Source organism: Amblyomma maculatum, chromosome 9, assembly GCF_055883805.1.
Source record: "Amblyomma maculatum isolate TAMU_Amacu chromosome 9, ASM5588380v1, whole genome shotgun sequence".
Lineage (NCBI taxonomy): Eukaryota > Metazoa > Arthropoda > Arachnida > Ixodida > Ixodidae > Amblyomma > Amblyomma maculatum.
In genome coordinates, this window is record NC_139352.1 from 29002864 (window position 1) to 29023414 (window position 20551).

Here is a 20551-nt window from a genome sequence, read left to right on the forward strand (position 1 = left end):
CAGAACAATAAGAGTGGCGTTTTAACCATTGCTTTTGAAAAATGTGCACATGACGACACTCAGATTTTGACCGTTTTCTGAGGAGAAAATATGTTCAAATATGTCCAACACCACATTTTTCTGTTCAATATGTTCTCAGCAGTCAGAAAGAACTCGCAAAACGTTGCAGTAACTTGTACTGATGCAGAGAAATTGTTCCTTATATCAGCACAAAAGGTGTATTGGCAAATCGCGACTGAAAGGTGTACATTCAGCCAAACTTTCCAAAAATGTCCATGATACGTAGTCTCTACCGTTATTCGGTTTGTATTGGCGGTTAAGCCTTTTTTTTTTTTTTTTTTTTGCTTGCCTACACCTTCCTTTTATTCTTGCTTTCAGGCTGAAAGACTGCTTTTTTTATACTTGTCCTTTTGTGCGTGCGTGTGCCTCTTGTGCTTTGTGTTGGTGTTACCTGCTCTACTGCCTTCTTCCAAGAGATGTGTAACCAACTAGCTCAACGTTCGACTATTATTTTTTATACTATATCGGTTGACACGTTGGGTTTTGGGTCGTGCACTCGTTTCTGCAGAATTTAAGCTTTTTGCGTTTATTCGCTTAAATCAAGACTAGGCAGCTTGTACAGTACAGTTATCACGCAATACCTGCGACACAGCTCAAGGGTAACAAATTGTTCCCGCTAAAGCACAATGATCAAACGCCGCCCACGTGCACCAGATGTAAAGAAACGTTTCGTGACAAAAGCATGTTTCATGGTGTTAACGTAGCGCTGTTACAAAAAATACTGAAGGCGTTCCGTATTATTATTCTGTATGTTATTTCTAAACATTTATTGAAGTCGACGCTTCTATGTGTACTGTTAAAGCAAGAATAACAACAGAGACACCACTGCCCGTGGCACAAAACATGCATTGAGTAGGCGGGGCCAGGGGTGTGGCGCATGTGGGGTTCGGTAAAAACTTCCCCTCGAGAAATGGCCTCGGGAAAATGGGCCCCGGGAAAAACGTCCCTGTAACAAAAGTCTCCATTTGCGAAGTAGGAAACAATGTCCTCAAACGGATGGTACCACATTTACTGTGACATCAAGCTTAGCCGCGCCTGATGCCAGGGTTATCAGTGAATAATTTATTTCACCACCACCGGCTTTTTCTGATGTAGCTTACACCTCCTAAGTTTTTAGCCTGAACCTATAGCTTGTATTGTTTCACACTTATTTTTCTTTTCGATTTAACCGCGTTGTAAATAAAGAGCAGATTGCGTTTCCCCGTATCGTGCTGCAATATTTGATGATATCGCGCATTCATCCTTCAGGTTTAAAGTGACCAAACGTCAAAAACAGCTTATTGATCGGGCATTTCTAATGCAAATAATTATGGTAGCAGAAAATTGTCAGCAGAGGGCAAGAGCCTTTCTGGATCTTTTTATACTTATACGACACTACTGGTCGAAGCGTTTTTGTAGTGAAATGTTTCATGACATAACCTGCGCTGCACTGCTCCGGTGGGATCTGGTATTCCAACAGCGGCCCCGTCGACAACTACCTTGTTCTCGCTATTTTTATTTTTTGCGAGCTAAGGTGCTCGCTAACCACCGCCTTCGGTTGCCTAACGCTGCAAAGAATGTGGTTCAGATGACCGCTGTGAACGACCGAGTAAGGATGGGCCTGCCGTCCTAGTACAGCATCGCAATCGCCGCAGGAACTGTGGCAAGAAATCTGCACTGTCACTGTCGAAAGGTTTGACGCTAATAACCAGAACACCTTCGAAGTTCTCGAACTACCAGTGTGACCAGCCTATTGTGCGTTTCTTAATACGTAATACTACCCCACTGATGAGGCCTGTGTTTTGAATGCTTGAAGAGCTGAGAAACTAGGGGCCAGGCATTTTCTTTTTGCGCGCGCGCGTGTGCGTGCGTGTGTTCATGTGTTCGTGTGTGCGTGTGCCCCAAACAACTCATTCCTAGAGCAAACGTTTCACTTGGGACGTTCTTTTCTATTTTCCGCTTTCTCAGGGGCCTTTTCTTCCGGGGACGTTTTTACCCACACCCGGGACAAATTTAGGGCACACTTTAAATGGCTTCTAGTGCGTATCTGAGAATTACAATTGACGTACATAATTTCTAGGAATACTGGTACATTTTGGCAGTGAAATTGAATGCCCGAGCAACCAAATTCATTGACGAGGAACACCGGTGCGTTTCAAGCAGCAGCTGCGACATCATTCCCTGCGCTTTCCGTGGTATCACTACTCTGTTACCCCAGTAGACTAGTCAGTGAGCTAATGAATGCTTTAGCTTGCAGCGAAAAAATGACAGTAAATCTCGGTCATACCTCTCGTGGCTTGAGGACAGTCATGCAAGATGAAGTACGTGACACTAGCCAACAACGAGTCTTTCGCAGTCAGGCTTCTGCAATTAGCGAATGATCACTATACCCTTATTCAGGGCTTCCAATGCAAGGACGTACTCCAGAGGCTCACCCCCGGTCGGCACTGGCAGCCTGCTAAGGTCCTCTGCTGTCAGTAGCGGTTGCCCTGGTACGTAACGTAGTTTGTAGTGGTAGCCACTCGGAACAATGCCCGCCGTTGAATTCGTTCGGCGGCCATCGAAGGCGTCTCACGGTCAGACCTGAGCAGTGCCAGCAGTGGTTGATGTTTGGCCAACAGGGTAAATTCAAAACCTGTACGATAGTCACGAAAACGAGAAACGCCAAATATGAGGGTAAACAAGAAATTAATTAGTGTGACGTAGAGGATGTCACGTCACATAACCTGAAGTAGGGGCCAAAAAATGCATAGGAAGGCATTATTTGAAATCACCAAAGACTAAAATGGGTAAAGAAGAAGTGAATTAAGCAACTAGGTTTGGATTGTGGGGTTTAACGTCCCAAAGTGACTCAGGCTACGAAAGACGCCATAGTAGAGGACTCCAGAAATTTCGACCACCTGGGGTTCTTTAACGTGCACTGACATCGCACAGCGCGTACATGCTTTTCGCCTCCATCGAAAGGCGGCCGCCGAGGCCGGGATTCGATCCCGCGTCCTTGGGATCAGTAGTCGAGCACCGTAACCACTGCGCCACCCCGACGGGGTAATTAAGCAACTAGAAGCAACCATTAGCAGCTTCCGTGCTCTCGCATTTCTCTAAAGCAGATTCTGCAGTTCTCTTTAATTTTTTGCGGTTGTTAGTGAAGGGTTGTTTTTATGGCATGCATATATTTCAGTTGCGTGATATTTGGATTCATTGAAATCTCACTGCCTTGGCATGATGTGTGCTAGTTGACTGCTATTTGTAAACAGATCATTCCACCAAATACAATATGCTTTCATGTAATAGCGTATTTGTACAGAGTGCCATCAATAATTTTTGTGAAGACTAACGCGCGTTCGCCTTCATGCGGGCTCTCCTTTACTATTATCCTATGATTCTTTGAGCACATAGCCGTACACAATTTATCTTGTAAATAACTATATACACGAAAAAAGGATATGTTTATAGTACACGATTTGTTATGTGTATTTTTCATCTTCAAGCTTGGTTGTGCTTCTTCTGAGACATACTACTTTGCGTTATTAATGGAGCGGTATATTCCAACTTCTTTTAAAGCCTTCTGTTTCATTTACTGCACCATATTGCTGCTTTAGCAAGTCCGAAAGCTGATATGAAACTGCTGTAGCTTCCCTGATACTCCATTCTGCCTTCGTATTTTTCGTGTTTTGTGCAAGCACTACGGCGCATGTGCCACTCATCAGGCCAATGAATGCCTGCATAACGAACTTAGATGTCACTAGCGGTGTAAATCTGCATGCATTTACATCAATCGCACAGATGGGCACGGCCAACGAAGACGGAGACTGAGCGATGCCTGATCAAGTCGGCAAAGAACAGACCCTGTTTAACGCCAAGAGTTGTCTTACATTGGCTGCGCAATTTTCCGCCAAACTAAATTTCCACAACAGCTCAGAGGTTAATTTTTGCCAACTTGGCCGAGCATCGTTCAGTCCTCGTCGTGGTTGGCTTTGTCTTCGTACCTACGAGAAAAAGATTCAAAATCCGCGCCGAAAGTGAGACTGTGACGTCACATTTTTCTTTTGTTCTACAAAACAATTCTAAAATAACTCGAAACAGCTACCCACCGCCGGATCGGTCTCTCTCTCTCTCTCTCTAACAATGAGGCGCACATTTGGAGGCTGTTACAAGCAGGAAACTACACCTGCCCGGTCTGGATCTTACGGCCAAAAAGGCGCACTAGATCACGTTATTTGGGAATGCGCCGTCTCCACAGGCGTCGGCATGAAAATATAGTAGAGAAGCCTGGGAGGTTTGGCTACGGAACGGGGACCCCGCCGTTCAGCAGCAGGCCAACCGCCTGAGGCCACGAAGAACTCCTATACCTTCACTAGTCCTTAGTCTGTGGGGCTCCTCCCCCCCCCCCCCCCCCCCCCTGGCCTGCGTGCGGGGGCCGAAAACGGAGGGCCCTTTTCGGTGGATAATCAAAGCTTGCATTCATTCACTCTAATAAAAAACATTGCCAGGGGGCGTGGCGGTGCAATGAAACTCGTGCCTCACTCAGTCGGTCCCCATGAAGTCTATGCAAGTTTCGCTACCATGGGATCTACATTGAAACGTACGGCGTACTGGCGGTTCCAAGCAGTTTTTCCTTCCGGAAATTAGCGTCCAGACATGCGCCCCGTCCATTTTCTGGCTGTCTGAAGCGATTTCAATTGTTAGTGCCTTCACACTCACAGTTCGCCTAGCAGCATTCACATCAGTTCACACTCTGCCGCATTCCTTCACCAGGTGACCGCGTCGCCTACAGCGAAAACACCGTGCATTAATCCAGCGGCAGGCATTATCATCCTATTTCGTGCTTCTACATCATCCGCATTCGAGCCCCGCACCGCTGGCATGGTTATCACGCGTCGATAAGTGATGACTAGCTTGCATTCTAAGCACAGTCGGCGGTTCTGCACTCATATCTTTCGCATAGTTTGTCAGTAGTCTCTGCTGCAATTGCCATTGATTCGGCATCCTCTTGTGTTAAATCATTTTTCGCCAAGAGTTGTTCCCGTAGGTTAGTTCAACGTTGCCGCTAACAATTCTGTCCCTCAGCATTCGGCTCGGCGCATCAGTTGTCTCCTATGCGCCATATTTCGACCAGGAATGGGTGCACTGACTCTCCTTGTTTTCCAAGGGGTGAGCGAGGGGGGGGGGGGGGGGGGGATTTATAGCTGTCTCCTATCTCGTCACGCTTAGGGTCGCAGTAGTCATTTAATGCTGTAACTGCTTCGTCATCAGTGAGGAAATTCGGCGTCCGAGGTGCGACTCGCGCCGCAAGCACGTGTATCGTCCGCGGGCTGCCACTATCAGCGCTCGTTGGATTTAGGTCAGTGGTGGCATTGGTTTCAAAGTAGGCTTCTGCACTAATAAGGTACGTTCCCCACTTATCTGTTATGCCGTCAAAGGTCGGAAGCTGGTGGCTGATCATGGCTCTGGTCTGTGTTTCACACTGCAGCAAACCGTAGGGTTCAACTTTACCGCGTGGGAGGTGTCCAGGCTTGTCGCCACTGTAGCAATGCCGACGCGCAATGAACGGCAGCAGAGACGGTGGTGGGCAATGAACTGTTCTTTTTTTCGAGAAGCGCGATTATATACCCTCGCGAACTGAGAGGGTTCTAGAAGGAGAGAGGGAGCGTTCGCGATAGCAACTCGGTAAAAAAAAAAAAAAAAAAAATATGTGCGCACTGTGCTGGCTTGCTGGCTCAAAATAATACAACAGCTTACACTTTGTCTGCAGCTCTGCGTTTAAGACAGCCTAATATAGCTTCAAATAAAATGCCGCTGGCATATAACTTGTCATAGAACATTCCTTTACTAATTTCCTTCTTTTTGTCTTTTAGAGTTTTTCTTTTTTTCTGCTTTTATAGTAATTATATAGGAGGGTCATAGAAAAACAATGAAGGGCGCCTTTTACAATGCCCTAGTGAAAAAATGACAGTGGCTTAGTTCTGCTTAAGCTTCGTAAATTGCGCCAGCAATGGCCGCATGGCTACGCTTGTGTGTTCGCTTTTGGCGTAGCTTGTGTGGTTCGATAATTTGGCTATAGAGTAACACATGACACACAATGGTTACGACTGTTCTTCCGGCGATTCTTAAGCGCGCTGTCTTCACTTGGTGGCACTGCGGCGTTCCTGAGCAGTCAGGTGTTCATCAGCAGCTGACGAGGTGGAAGCACTCGGAGACCTTAAACGCTTGGACCCTGAGTAGTGCGTCCTGACCACCGCTTTGGCGCACGTGCCTGGATTTTGGCGCGCGCATGCAACATCGGACCTTGCTCGCATCACATGGGGTGAGAGAGTGCAATCCGGGGAACGCCAGTAGTGCGAAGTGCGTGAAGATAGGACTGAGCGGTACGTCAGCACGGAGAGCGGACAATTAAAAAGTGTGTGTGGACGTGCGTGAACACTCCCCTCTTCCTCCTTTCCGTTAAGGCGCGGTTCAAGTGTGGACGCAGCTGAAGCGGTTGCTGTTCAAGGTCAAACACGGCGTCGGCCGGGGATACCCGACGGCTCGAAACCTGGCGCAGTATTGCTATCGCAATAAAAATTAGAGACATGGTCCTCTGCTGCCACGGCTGTCGCTCTCCCGTATGTGGCGATCACCTTATGTTACCGAAGCTACCACTCAGAAGGACATATATGTCACCCCTGGCCAACTCTATATGGGCCATTGTGCTTCCACGACAGTAGTGACCAAAGATCCGACCCAACGAAAAATAAATTATTAAAAGAATCAGACTGGGTTGGAGCGCGGTAAGCCGATACTCTTGAGGACAACGCAGTGAGCTACGGAAAGGAATATGATAGGCGTGGAGAAAAAAGTGGACATCGACAGAGCTTTTAATTCGAAGGCAAGAAACCTGATGGGTGCTAAGAGTAACTAACTCAATTCAATTGGGAGGCGAACGTACGAGGGATGTTCGAAGATTAGATACGCGGTTGAGGTCATGAGTTCTGCGGAGATGAAATGTATGGCGCTTGACAGCCCTAACTGGAGGCACATGGGAGTGCTTTCTCCTGCAGTAGGTGTAAACTGTTGCACGGCAAAGACCACTCCGCGTGCAGACTGGATCAGAAAAATATTTCTGAGTTACTGGCATTCTAGCGGAAATCAAGAAGAAATGGTCATGGGTAGGATATGTAGTACGAAGAGAGGATAATCGATGTTCGCTTAGGGTAACAAATTGGATTCCAAGGGAAGGAAAGGACACCAGGGGCTGGTAGAAAGTTAGGTGGGCAGATTAGGTCAAGACATTCGCAGGGGTCAAGTGGATGCACCTAGCACAGGATCAGGTTAATTAAGGAAAAATGGGAGACGCCTTCTCTCGGCAGTAAGCATAATATGGTTGTTGATAATGATGACCAGATTTTGTGCAAGAACATCTCGCCGTGCCAATGGTAAACAATCCTATCCAAACGACCCCTAGAATCGCAACACCCAAAAACTATATCCGTGCTAAATACGCTGCCGTGACCATAAGGGATTATTCATCGCACTGTCAGCAGAAAACATGCACATGAAGACAAGTAAGTTTACACAAAACTTCCTTTTACGCCTACAAAACAAAACAGACGTGTGCGAGTAACGCGTGTATTTCTCCTTTTTGGCAGCCTAGGCGTAACGTGGTTTACACTGATTTTTTAAATTCCAGTCTAGAGCCTCGGCATCGCAGTTTATAGTTAAGTTCCCATTTTTACCCAATGCTGCGAATCCAAAGACGTGCGGTGTCACAGCCTTTCTCTACCTATTCTGTGATTTGGATTTTTTTTGTCATGTGTTGCTCACCAATAGAGGAAGTTGGTTTGGCTGATTAGTGTTTAACGACCCATGTCGGCTCAGGCTATCAATGACGCCAGTTGACGGTCTCTGGAAGTTTCGTCTACGTGGAGTTCTTAACGTCTAATCACATGGTGCACAGGTGCCCTGTTATCACCCCCATCGAAAATCCCATGCTGCGGCCGGGATTCCATCCTGCGTCCTTGGGTTGAGCATGCGGGAGCCCAAACCAGTGAACCAGCATAGGTCACAACACGAGAAATGGGAGGCCTGCCTTGGTTGGTGACGATTGTTGTAATTGTCACTTTTATGCATTGAACATCGTTTGGTATACACACAATGGCAGTATTACAGCAAAAACGGTGGTGATGAGTTTTATTGTCACCGTAAAATATCACATAAATATGGAATATGTATGGCAAGGTTAAATGATACAAAAGTTGCCGCACTGACCTCACTTCATGAATGATTAGGATACACAAATTCAGGCCATTCAAAACATTTGTTGAATTACTCGCCTTAACTATGAACATGTAGTGCATGTTTGTACACGTCAAGAGACAAAGCGCGTTCTTCAGGAGCACCAGCAGTGACGTCACATTCGTTTTTCCATGCGTGAAATATTCACTGACTGTGGTAGGAATAAGCGTGCTGTTCGAGGCTTTCTTTGGTACGAAACACGAACTTACATAATGGACAGCGAAACCAGCCGGCTTTTTCGTGCACATTCATGTGAAGCATCAAACTCCTTTTGTGGGCCGTTGTGAATGAACAAAGGTGGCAATGAAAGGGTTTTTCGCCTGTGTGTATGCGCTTGTGCGTCGTTAGATCCCATGAGAAAGCCGTTGCGTAAGGACAGCTATCGCACTTGTAAGGTTTTTCTCCGCTGTGTCTGACCACATGTTTTGCGCGTCCGTCCCATGTAGAAAATGTAGCTGGGCACTGCGCGCACTTGAATGGCTTTTCTCCCGTGTGACTCCTTTTGTGCTTTGCAAGATTAGATGGAAAATGTGAAGTGTATGAGCAAAGATTACAGCTGAAGATCTTCCGCTTCCACACAGAGTTCGGCTCCTGAGGGTCGCACAGGTACTCCCGTGATGATGAACAGCGGCCATAGCTGGATGTGCTGGCTGCACTACTCTGGTTATCATAATCCACCACAGTGCTCGAGAGGGAACTCGTATGACTTATGTGAGGTCTGGGCACCCATCCTGAAAAAAAGAATACATGTTGTTGTTGTTTTTTAAAATGGCCGCATTCTAGTGCTTGCGAAAGTTATTCAGCAAATATATCGCTCTCTTCCCAGTACATGGCAAGATTGTTTATAATAACATAAAAATAAACAACATATATGACAGCATAAAAAAAATGATACATTTTAGGAGAAATACAATTGCATACTTGGACGACCTGTTGTGGCATAAATAGGGTACGTCAAAGTTTACTTACGAATTGTTCAAGGGACGCTGTGTTACCGAATGCAATAATGTTTTCAACTATTATTAAATAGTAATACACAATAATGGCTAATAGACACATGTAAAATACAGCATGTCATGCTTTGCGGCCAACTCCACGCTTTTGCATGTATTGGGGCACTGACCGATTACGTTCATAGCAGAAGGTTCATAGCCAAACAAACGAAATTGCACTGCACTCCTTGGTATTGAAGTCTTGCATTGATGCCTTTTTATCACATGAATCCAGTGAACCAAAACCACACTTTCGTACCTAAAAAGCATTGTTTCGCTTCAATTAGAGTATATGACTAAAACGTTGTCACAATGTTCATTAATCTAACTGTGCAAAACGCGGGGTATTAAAACATGGAACACACATCAAAGCTTGCAAACAATCTAGTATTGCCAGTAAAGTCTGAGAGTTAAACACTTACTCAGCGCGCTAACATTGCAGACAGACAAAAATTACAAAGGGTGATTATATGACAAAAACGCGAGCCTGAAATCGACTTCGCATGTGGCGGTTCAAATATAGACAATCAATTTAGTGCGCGAATTATTTCCTTCAGTAGAACATGAATAGAAGACATTACAGTGTGAATGATGACTGCAAAAAAAAAAAACATTGATACTGAAAACATGCGTATTTCCAACGCCTAAAAGGCCACCTAGGAGACATTATGAAAGAGGGTGCATTAAAGATGTACATAGTGTGCAGCAGCTAACTTGCAGGTGAGTACTAGCCCAGGCATGCAGACTGAGCTATTGAGGGTCCGCTTGCAAATTCTGCAGTATTTTTTTCGTCGGCGAAAGTTAATAGTAAAAATACCTCAGCTGACCTCTTAATTATTGGCTTAACGAACAAAGTGTCAATGTAAAAGTTGACTTCCCAAAGACAGCTAGCTGCATTGTTTTTATAGAGCTACGTTTACGTAAAGTATTCCTCATTACATCGGCAGTAGTTCTGGAATGCGGCCCTGACAACAAAGTACTCTTTTATCTGCAACGCCTCTTTCTAGAATGATGATTTGCGGGAGGGCTGGGCAAATAAATTACAGTTGCAGCTGGTCACGGGACGGCTTTCGTTGAAAGTCACCGAATAAACAAGATAAATCGCAGTTTGATAAAACAGCTTAGCGAGTCGTTTTCTAGGCGATCTAAAACGTTTACCTTGCAAATTTCTTACCGATTCCAATATATCAGAAGTCAACTTATTAACCTTAAGTAATCGGCTAACGCTGGCGAACGAAGAAAATGCTCAAGATTGGGATATTCGAGTCTGGGCGGCATATATTTGGTGTGACTAGTTTCTTGAAAGACCAATGCATTATAAAAGAAAGATGAAATAAAAGGCAACATAAAAACACAGTCCGGCACAAACGCGTACATGTATAGGTAACCAAATGTCGCAATAAACAAGCTATTAGTTGCACCGCAATGAAAGCAACAAAAAAAACAATTGCTTTATGAAAACAGATGTGAAAATGTTGAGTGATATCCTGGACAAAATGCTCGCGCAGGTCCTCATGGAAGGCCGTGCCACATTTGCGTTGAGAGGTGATGTGAATTCGGAAATCATTCCAAAGGCCTGTAACATGAGAGAGAGGAGATTTTCGAAGAATGAGTGGTGCGATAGATGCACTCGTAGCTCAGCTTACTGCACAATCTCGTCATTCTGATTAAGGAACTCGTCCTCAAAATTGATTTCAACCGACATCTATGGAGAGGACTAAGGAAAAGGGGTAAAAGAAAAATAAATGATTTGTGTTACTTTGAGGGCGGCTAGGCGCTTGTGCGTTGAAAGAAGTTGCAGATGGGATACCTCCACAACAAAATATCCACGCACAGTATCGTCCACTCTTAGTGAGAACGAGCTCGCATACTCCAAAGCACTATTGCGTCCGTAGCAGCCTTACATCGAAGCAGAGCGGCGCATGCGCAACAAGACCTGAAGGCTGGGCTGCGCTTAGACTGGGACTGCTTCATGCGCTGTCCGATCGCAGGCAATGTCGCTCTGAAGAGAGCGTGATCGTTCTTACTAAGAGTGCTCGACACTGTACTTTTGCTAATTCTCAAAATAACTATGTCACACAACAGAACACAACGGCAGGCAGCACCCTCATGTTAAGTAACGGCCCGCCGTCGTAAAATCAACTTTATACGTTAAATTTCGGCGTCAGTATGAATGTCCGCAAGGCAGCAATCAGCCCTCCGTAGGAACCTGAAAGGATATGAAATGGCTAGTTAAGATTTATGCTCACAAAAATAATAAATCTCCTAACGAAAATTTATATTTAAACAGATATAACAGTAGATCGTCACAAGCTGTCACAATACAGTGGCCCGTGGAGAACATCGTTTTGGAGCAACTTATGTTTCTTGCATTGACTAAATTAATTACAGAAACAGAAAATCTTACGTAAAAGCCAAAACGGCTGCGTCAATAAAACGAACAGGAACATTGCAGCCTAGCATGCAACGAAATGTCACAATCTCAATTTCTTAGAAAAACAGAAACTATATAAGGAGGAAGATAATCAGAAAAGGATAATCGGTTAAAGATACAGCAAGCAATTTTGTGCGGGTGAAATGGTTCCACCTGTTCTCCGAGCAGTCATAAAAGCGGGGTAAAAAAAAATCTCGGCGCGCATGCAGAGGATTTAAGGATACTCATAAAACTATATGAGGTACCGATTTTTTTCTCCTGTGTGGCAGTACGTCTATTGCCGATAAGTATACGGTCGAATGTCTTCGGAGTGTACATTTGTCCAGGTAAACAAATGGTGTAGGTTTGTCGGGACCCGGACTTAACCGGTAACCTTCGCTCACTGTCATGTGAGCATGACGCACGCATGGTGGTTGCAAGAGAAATGAACAGGAACACTCAGGTATTCGAGGCCTCCAGTACGGCAAGTGTGAAGCCGAGGTCTGAAATCATGATACGCCCAGACTGCAGCTGGTGCAGCAGGCGCCGTAAACGGGCTGCGTCCAATGTAAAGGACAAAAATCGAAAACAGCCGAGCAATCAGCAATCAGCAAAGGAATCAGGGTAGATAGACTCTTCTTAACGGAATATTTGTTTGCAACCGGAAGTGGTAAATTGTTGGTTGCAGGGCTCGTCCTGTGATGGAAATCTGCAACAAAAGAAGGACAAGACAGTAGTTTAGCCATAAGGAAGATAAACAGAAGAGATTTTGCATTAAATATAGGTTCAGGTGGAAACGTTCCCTTCATTTTGTCATTATTATAGAATTGAGTATGTTCAGATGGAAAAATGTAATGCAGGAATGAGTCATCTCCTCTGTCCGGGCATTTAGTCAGACCTGCGAGAGCTGGCACGAATGCAAACGCTGCTTCTTCAACGATGTTCGATAATCATCCTCAGGATTCCCGTTCATGCGCCCCAGAAAACCGGTCGCGCCATCCGCGAAGGCCGGCGGTGCGACGGCGCGTAACTAAATGACGATGAGAAAACAAACAATAGAGAGATTTAGCATACCGTTATCCGCGATCCGCCACCGTGACCCTCTACCGCTCGTGGGCGGGGCGCTCACGCTGATTGTTTCCGATGCGGCAGGTCTATGTGCAGACATCAAGTATGTGGCGCCTTCTATCGGCATCAAAGGGATCTGGGCATGCGCAGTGGAACGCGCGGTGGCGGATCACGGTGTGCTAAATCTCTCTACTAGTATCTCGTCACACATAATGTTTACAAACAAGCGTTCCGGTACACAGGTTAAAAACCCCTTAAGTTTCATCAGTGTGGCTTAAATATTCCGTTTACCCTGGGCAATGAAATATGGTAGTATGGATCCTATGAGTAAGTAATAAGAAATACCCCGTTTAACCTTGCTTTATCACTCACCGCTCCTCTATTTTACAGTATATCGGCAAGCTTTGAGAGTTTTAGGTAGCGTTTGGTGCAGCTTTAAGAAAATGTAAAGTATGTTAAATTTGAGTGAAGCAAAAAGTTTTCTGCGCTGTTTTTTCTGTTCAACACGCATTCTCCGCATCTACAAAAAACGTGTGGCGCCCTTTCTCGACCTGTCGACCTGTTCATGTCGAGAGATTGAGTCTGCCGTATGAATGTGCAATTTTATCAAACGTTCCTTCATCAGAGCGTGGAAACAACTACGGAACGCGACATAAAAGTGCGTTTTTCTTAACAAGGGCACATATTATACTGCAAGCGCTGACACATGCTGAGCGCATGGGCATGAATGATAGTGGAAAAGCGGGCACTGCGCATTAACCATTCAAAGCAATCAATGTTTGGGTAGGAAGTAGGAAAATACTGGCTTTCGGTATGCTCATCCCGCAACGATGCCTATGACTCTTGCACAGTGCATTGCAGATAATAATGTCGTATATAATAACTGAATTTTAAAGCTGATGTTGTTAGCCTCAATATCAGTTAGTTCTGCAAAAATTTCGGCGATGTTGTGAAAATGCAGCGCCAACACGTTGACGTGAATACGGTAAGTGTTGCAGTGTTGTATCTTCAAGCATGGTGCCGCCTTTTTTTTTTTTTTTGCTCGGTGCACTAGTTGATTGGGTGCTATAGGTAATTTCTCCAATTAAAAATCCGCAATTTACAGTATTTCTTCTGAACTGTTAAAGTGCCTCCGATGAAATAATAGTGGGCCGTCGAAAAGGGTTTTTGCGTTTGCCGCAATCACAGGTAATTTCTACAATCATGTCGAAGGTGTATAGAATATGAAGGGATAAATAAGACTTCACTGAACGGCATGTTGTGAACCGTTCTAACGATATCGCCATGTGGTCGGCCGGAAGCCAGTTCTTTATCCAGAGTTGTATTAGGTATACAGAATGAAATCATAGTTAAATGCCGTCGGTTATAATCTCAATATAAGAGAGAAATTACCGCCAAAAATAAGTTCTTGTTGGGTGGCACCGCGCTAAGATTGAGGCTGGGCGCTCCACCTTGGCTTCTTGTGCGTGTGTCGTAATTGAAATTCATTGACGGAAAATACGCTATGTGCGCATGGCCCCGAAAATACAGTGAACTTAGATGTGTTCTATGTGAAACAGGTTCCAGGCACTCGCACGCGAATAGTGAAAACTTATTAGAATTTGTATTTTGTAAACACTTGTTCACAGATCTCCCCGTCTTCCTGCGCTCCATCAGTACTTCTCCTTTTCATTACTTTCCTTTTCCAGTTTGCTATTTCGCTCTTTGTTTTTGTCGAGTAAACTACTACAGATACTTCTTCGCGGTGTGTCTGCGGGAGAGTTGGAGAAGCTTTTTATAACCACACATACATTTAATCGCCGGATGACGAAACTGTGGGGGCAAGAAGAGAGAGGTGCCCAAGAAACAATTGTCATTCCCCCGCCTCTTTTAGATATATGTACCAAGACTCAAGCAGCAGCTTCCTACGCAGGCTTGGATCTGTATTCAGCACAATGGTTCTGCCGAAGCTCATACCCCTATACTCCGTTTCATACATCAGGTGCAACGCGGCGAAAGCTGCGCAAGTAGTCCGCAAGAAAAAAAAAAGGAGGCGTATCACTACGCGCTCGTTTTGTGGCCGAGTGGTTCCTGCGGAAACGAGCATACACGTTTGCAATAACTTCCTCCGCATGCCTAGACATCTTCGCAGTGCGGATCTTGTAAGAAAAAATGCGTTCCGAAGAACCATTTTCTCAAAAAGATGCGCAACGCGGAAGGCACAGCCAGCGCCATCTAGTGGCACAGCTAGCAAGGTTGCAGGGCAGCGAAAACGCGACACGAACGAAAACGACATAAAAAAACATACAATTTCACCTTGTTCCCTAAAAAAGGTGCTCTTTATGAAGTTGACGGCAAATGTAAGATGCATTAAGCTTGCAGACAAAATAACTATTATTTCCTCTCGTCAAGAGCAGGCACTATTTTTCATCGCGGATGCGGAGAGCGCCAACAAGAGCTGTAGCTTTGGCAATGTTGCACTTGATGTATGAAACAGAGTATAGAACGTCTCGACCACTCGGCTTTCTACTCTCGTCTCGCTTTAAAGGCACTGCGCCATGGACACTACCTAAAGCCCAGACTCCAAAGCACTTTTCACGCGCCGCCGACGCCAACGCCAGTGCAATTGCAGGGGTTGAAAAAGGGAATGCCATGTTCCTGGCACTGGCCCGCTCACGTTCTCGCGCCGATTGAGGAAATCAAAAACTGTGAAGAAAGAGCAGGGGAGACTTGAAAAGGCATCAAAAGCAGAAGAAAGGAGTAGGGGACAGTCGAGCTGTCCCCTCCTATTGTTGCGAACCGGTTGCTAGTCTCCGACGCGTGTAGCATGTGCGCTCACCCGTCAAATATCTCGATATATCTAACAAGTACAGACTGGAGCCTCAGCGTTTGCGATGCTCGCGTCAGGTGCCATGCGCATGCCCCAACCGGCTTTGGCTGACGCGCGCACGCGAGCGACGACATCGGCACGGCAGCGCTTGGCGCGTGCGTTGTTCGAGTGAGCGCTTTTAAGCCTTTTCGTCAGGATGACGGATCTTTTGGTTTATGGGAGGGTCCAAAAATTATTTTTTTTTATTTATGTTTTTTGGTGCGCTACAGGAAAATAGGCAGACACTGCTTGGACCCATAGCCAGCGGCTAGTAAAGGGTCCAATGGAAAAAGTTCATAGGTTGCAGGCACCCAATCGTCAAAGTTAGAGACATCAGAAGCAGTAACTTTACAATAAACATAACAAAGTTAGTTATCGCTTATATATTCGTAAAACTACCAATGAAGAGAAGAAAATATAAACTAAAACCTGACCTCTATTTAGTTCGCATCTCTTCTCTTTCAAGAATACTGGCCAAGGTTTCGCAGGGGTTTTCTGCGTGAAGGTTGTCAAGAGCCAAGGGGCGACCGATTGCGAGGCTTAAGGTGGCGGTTCCGCGGTGGCCATCTTGAGAGCAGTTCAGATTCTGCCACCAGGCTACGCCACTAATACATGAATGCGAGACTGTGCCCAGTCTTCTTTACATGCGCTGTCTGAAGGCTTTTCTTTTGTTGCTGCTCGGGCTTTCAAAGCGTTTTGTTGCTCCATAACGAAATCAAGGCAGAGAAAGGAAGAACTTTTGTCCCCGTCCTGCGCAGCATGGCTGCCTCATTCAACTCCCCTCTTCACCTCACTTCGAAAAATACATGCCACCACAATGTGACAAGAGCCTTCCCTCTCCTGCCTATATCTCCTCTCACAAGATATCTGCAGCACTGCGAGAGGTAGAGGAGCCGTTGCAATTGTACTCCTAAGTGCTTCTTGTCCCTGGGCACTATAATAGAGACTGGTGCTCCTACTGTCACCCCCGCCAGTTTGGGGGGCGAGAGGCGCGTAGGAGCACAATTGCTTATTGTAGTGCGCGTGATCCTGATTGGACCGGGGTGCCTATGCCTTTCGCAGTACTGTAAACATCTTGTAAGACGAAGTATAGTTTCCGCTGTAGAGCCACGAACCCTATTGTTCCTCCCCACAGTGCATGAGGGGATTGTTCTGGACTGCAGTAGTGTAGGTTACTTTGACGGCAGCAGGCTAGTTCGCCTCAACCCAAATACAACGGGCTGTCAGCACGATCACAGTGCAAATTTACTACCAGTGAAAAGGATAAGCGGATACCAAAAAGGGGAAAGTATTATGCAAATTATTTGTTTGTGTCTCATGCACATATTTCTGCAGGCTTCCTCAATGAACCTAAGTTGAAGTCAGCGCCTGCCTCATGTTCTTTTGACCCTAGCGCTGTGCAATCACGTGATCATGAGCTTTAGAATAGGGAGACCATATGGGTAAGGGGATAAGGTAATAGCGGCCCGCACGTGTGCATGCCCAGAGTAATTAACGCACCCCTCGCCTCTTCATCACAGCACTCCGCGCGTGCTCATTTTTGCCGCACTATTGCCCTATCCCCTAAGAGGTAGGGGCCCCTGTTTTAAAGCTCCCTATTGTTGATGTCATTGATATAGTAGGGATCGGAACACTCCTGGACGGGAGTGCAAACTGGCGGCTGTTGGACACAACAAAAAATTTGTTGTTTTATCAAATGATATTACATATATGATCAATAGCTAAACTTCAGTTAACAGTCGTCCTTGTTTGTTTTTAGTTCGGGTTTGTCCAACCTTGAAAACTAAAGTTGGCAACTTACAAATTGTAGACAAAAGAATGATTGCCTTTTTTTTTTGCCTTCCTAAATGAGCCGATATTGCGAGACATGAAATCCACCAAACCGCGCAGGATGCCGGCATGTATTAATGTTCATTTCGGCACTAAAGAGGCGGTTTCACACTAAACTATGCGGGAATGGGGACAAGGGGGAGGGGTGTTGTACAGGAACGTTACCAGAAGAAAGGTCCAAACGGGGCCAGTTTTGTAGGCACTTATGGTGTCCTCTTCCCTCTCCCAATTTGATGCTCTACGGAGTCATTTTATTTACTCAGGCGCGCGCGCGTTTGTGTGTGTGTGTGTGTGTGTGTGTGTGTGTGTGTGTGTGTGTGTGTGTGTGTGTGTGTGTGTGTGTGTGTGTGTGTGTGTGTGTGTGTGTGTGTGTGTGTGTGTGTGTGTGTGTGTGTGTGTGTGTGTGTGTGTGTGTGTGTGTGTGTGTGTGTGTGTGTGTGTGTGTGTGTGTGTGTGTGTGTGTGTGTGTGTGAGCGAGAGAGTGCGTGTGCAATTGAAGGAACGCACTGTTTTTATGCAATTAGAATACATTTTATTAACCTAATCAATCTCCTGGGAACATTTTTATCCTGCGGCATTTCACTCGACACTGAAACCTGATGTGAAAAGTAGCGCGCTATAGAACAAGCTGCCCTGTCCTGTTGCACCTTCCCGTGATGACTCATGCACTTTCTGAACCAATATATTGGGTGGATTACTGTTCATTATTAGCTTGGAGTCAAACTTTATTATTGTCCTCATTACGCAGAGCACACACATGTATGAAGCCTGTATACTGTAGTGTCGAGCCCGCCCTTCGGCTTCATGCGTTGGTAGTAAATAATTTAGAGATGTGGCAATTTACCTGTACATTCCTAATTTTGCAGCATAATAATTGGAGCCCAACTTTTACTCCATGCATGACTGCCCATGCTTACCAAATACATATTTTTTTCTGGAAATGCCAAATAATTAGACACATCGATCAGATCGCGTTCTGTTAGATTTGGCATGTGCTATTTTTTTATAAATTTTCCCACACCAATGCTGTACAGTGGTTTTGCTTCATGTGGGCAAACAGAAATACGTTCTTTGTGTTCTTCAAAATTCTCCCATGCTTTTATGCCAGTTTTGCTAACATTATCGGACATCTTTCAGAACACAGCAAGTCGCATTACTTCAAAGCAAGGTTCACATGTAAACGCAACAAACTGGTCGTTGAGACGGAGGGTGACTGGACGCTTGAGTGACACGAGATCTGCCTTACTTGATATAAGGGATGCATTATTTTGGAAACGGTCTGCCTGCCTATAGGTTTTTAGAGTGTTAGCTCTATTGCTCACTTGAGCGAGTTTCGTGTTTTTCCGAGAATCATAAACAATGCCTTCACCACAGCATCATCCTCTTCGTTGTGCCCGGGCAAAAATAGCCCGAGCGCTCTACGCCCTCTGCCTCCGTGGCAAAGCGCGGAAGCGGGCGATGCTAGGCACGTAACGTTAGTGCGAAAATGAACGCCGAACCAGTTTACCGGCAAAGAACATCAACGGTTTACCGTAGACGCCGCAGTGCTGCCGATATTCCGCGGGATAGGGGAGAAAACCTGGGCCAGGGGGCGCTGCGCCGCTCTGTGCGTCAGCGCCCTCCATGGAGATCCCGTCAAAACCTACGCGCAGTGCGGCCGCGTCGTCTGCTCCCCGGCGCATAGAAAAACATGCTGTCGTCTGCTCCACGCTGCTCTCCAGCACGTACGTTTGCGCGCGTGCGCTCGGTTGTTTCTCTCCTCCTCCGGCCGCATTCTGGCCGCCGTCGCGCTCCAACAAAGGGGGCAAGAAAAAAAAAACTGGAATGAAAAAGTGACGGCGCGCTTTTTCGCAAAACTCGTGAAAGTGTTTTTCTCTCTTTCGTGTTGAAACGATGGTTGTCGTTTTTTTTTTTTAGGTATCTCGTACCGCTCGTATCTCGCACCTCTGTTTGTAACTGGCGGTGCCGCAGCAGCCATCGCAGAACCAAGTCGGCCTCAAGAAACAGATATATGTCATTAATGCCATCACTCGGCGCTTATAAAGGGAAAACACATACGTTAATCGTCCTATCCTCATACGCGATCCTGCTTCGGGAGATCAAAACTGCGCATTCGCTAGAGGAGATAACTGAACTAGGGATTGCACAGCGTAGCTGTGGAGTTAAGACAAAGGTTTACTTGGAGAGATGTCCCCGCCTGCATGAAAAGTCGTCAGGCATTTCCTCGCTCTTCGTCTCACGGAGAGAGGAAACTGCCGAAAGAATGGCATGCCTCGGCTTCTCGTCAGTGATCCAGGTCGTTAAGAAACCTCTCATCGTTAAAGGTAGATAAGTGATTGATTTCGGATGGCAGCGCCACAGCAGCGAACACCCGCTGTCAGCCGGAACCAAAGGGTAAGGCGGCATGCTTTGTGCCTTTGTGGGGAACGCGTCCTAAACGCGCCGAAAGCAGGCACCACGGCGCCGGCAGCATCGCCTAACACGTCTGTCCCCAAAGAGTTGAATAGGCCCCTTTCAAGTGAGCAGTCACAAATGGAAAGGAAGCTCCCCAACCAGCGGCCGGAGCACTCGTCGCTGTGTACACGCGTATCAATTCTCAACGAGAAGGCTGGACCCTTCATTCTCTGAAAAACATGGAAGAGACATCAAGAGGTGCCCTCAAGTCCTTCAAAATACCTGTCGCTTGCCTCTGCCTTCGAGTACCGAATTCGCGTTCATGTTTTTTTTTGTCTGAGCCTGCCAACAAGCGCTCTTTGCAAACAATGTCCGCGGCGATCAATTAGTCATAATTTCCCACTTTAGAAAGCACCGATAAAAAGCGTGCCTCCAGCCAGCCTCTATGTCAGCCGGGGCACAGAAAAAAGCAAAAATAAGAAACACCACTGGCAAAGAGCGCCGGCTTTGCGCGCACAGACACACGACCATCCCCCCTCGTCCTCACTCTCCTTCTCCCGCTCCGCGTGCACGTGCGGCTGCTTGTAGCACGCGCTCCCGAGCGAGCGGGCTGCGCAGACTCCGCAGACAGCCGCGCGCAGCGCGGGCGCGGATGCGCGTAAGTTTTGTAGTTCCTCTCCGCTCCGCTGGAGACCG

General features: G+C 46.2%; 1 pseudogene; it reads right to left on the reverse strand.

Moving 5' to 3' along the window:
* Nucleotides 1–2513: 2513 nt before the first annotated feature.
* Nucleotides 2514–20551, reverse strand: part of LOC146178710 (uncharacterized) — a 41115-nt pseudogene continuing 23077 nt past the window's right edge.